Genomic DNA, 2,172 nt, shown 5'->3' with positions numbered 1-2,172 from the left:
AGGGTCCGGCGCCCGTCCGTCGCGCTCTCCTCCCCGGCCGGAAACAAGGCTGCAGCGAGTAGGTTCCGCCACCTCCCTGATTGGCGGGGAAGCACGGGGCGGGGCTTAAAATGCAAATTGGCTGAGTGGCCCCGCCTCAGGCCAAGAAGTGTGGAACTTGGACTCTTGTTATCTCCATCCAACCAAAATGAATTCGAAGCACTGTTTTTGTCCCTAATTTGTTCCTAATTGGCACTATCATAAAAAAAATATTGCTAATCAAGGTGGTCAGTTGAAACATTCCCACCTAGCTCCAACAGACAAGAGTCCTTTGCCCCACCCTGGTCATTCCATGTCTGTTTCCTCTCTGTTGTTCTGCTGTTGTAATTTTAGAGTTTTTTAAATACTGGTAACAAAGACATCTAATCACCTCTCAACAAAAGATTCCCCCCAGGCACTTCCAAGCCATCACATGCTAATCAAGGTGGTCAGTTGAAACATTCACACCTAGCTACAACAGACAAGAGTCCTTTGTCCCACCCTGGTCATTCCACAGATGTATAAACCCCATTTTCCTAGTTCCAACAGACCTCACTACCTCTGAGGATGCTTGCCATAGATCATAGAATCCTAGAATCAAAGAGTTGGAAGAGACCTCCTGGGCCATCATCCAGTCCAACCTCATTCTGCCAAGAAGCAGGAATATTGTATTCAAATCACCCTGACAGATGGCCATCCAGCCTCTGTTTAAAAGCTTCCAAAGAAGGAGCCTCCACCACACTCCGGGGCAGAGAGTTCCACTGCTGAACGGCTCTCACAGTCAGGAAGTTCTTCCTCGTGTTCAGATGGAATCTCCTTTCTTGTAGTTTGAAGCCATTGTTCCCTTGCGTCCTAGTCTCCAGGGAAGCAGAAAACAAGCTCCCTCCCTCCACCCTGTGTCTTCCTCTCACATATTTATACATGGCTATTATCATATCTCCTCTCAGCCTTCTCTTCTTCAGGCTAAACATGCCCAGCTCCTTAAGCCGCTCCTCATAGGACTTGTTCTCCAGACCCTGGATCATTTTAGTCGCCCTCCTCTGGACACATTCCAGCTTAGAGTCAATCTCTCTCTTGAATTGTGGTGCCCAGAATTGGACACAATGTGATTCCAGGTGTGGTCTAACCAAAGCGGAATAGAGCATGGGGCTCCCTAGATGTAGACACTAGGCTCCTCTTGATGGGGGCCAAAATCCCATTGACTTTTTTTGCCGCCACATCCCATTCCTGGCTCATGTTTACCTTCCTCTCCACGAGGACTCCAAGGTCTTTTTCACACGTACTGCTCTCGAGCCAGGCCTTGTCCCCCATTCTGTATCTTTGCATTTCATTTTTCCTGCCAAAGTGGAGTATCTTGCATTTGTCACTGTTGAACTTCATTTTGTTAGTTTTGGCCCATCATCTCTCTAATCTGTCAAGATCGTTTTGAAAAGAAAAAAAGGACAGAAGTATGGAACTTGGACTCTCGTTATCTCCATCCAACCAAAATGAATTCGAAGCACAGTTTGTGTCCCTAATTTGTTCCTAATTGGCACTATCATAAAATTTTTAGAGTTTTTTAATACTGGTAAGAAGGACATCTAATCACCTCTCAACAAAAGTTTGCTCCAGGCACTGCCAGGCCATCAAATGCTAATCAAGGTGGTCAGTTGAAACATTCCCACCTAGCTCCAACAGACAAGAGTCCTTTGCCCCACCCTGGTCATTCCATGTCTGTTTCCTCTCTGTTGTTGTGCTGTTGTAATTTTAGAGTTTTTAAATACTGGTAACAAGGACATCTAATCACCTCTCAACAAAAGATTCCCCCCAGGCACTTCCAAGCCATTATAAGCTAATCAAGGTGGTCAGTTGAAGCATTCACACCTAGCTCCAGCAGACAAGAGTCCTTTGTCCAGTTGAAACATTCCCACCTAGCTCCAACAGACAAGAGTCCTTTGCCCCACCCTGGTCATTCCATGTCTGTTTCCTCTCTGTTGTTCTGCTGTTGTAATTTTAGAGTTTTTTAAATACTGGTAACAAAGACATCTAATCACCTCTCAACAAAAGATTCCCCCCAGGCACTTCCAAGCCATCACATGCTAATCAAGGTGGTCAGTTGAAACATTCACACCTAGCTACAACAGACAAGAGTCCTTTGTCCCACCCTGGTCATTC

Source organism: Anolis sagrei, chromosome 4 (genome assembly GCF_037176765.1).
Source record: "Anolis sagrei isolate rAnoSag1 chromosome 4, rAnoSag1.mat, whole genome shotgun sequence".
Taxonomy (NCBI): Eukaryota; Metazoa; Chordata; class Lepidosauria; order Squamata; family Dactyloidae; genus Anolis; species Anolis sagrei.
This window is presented reverse-complemented; position numbering follows the sequence as displayed.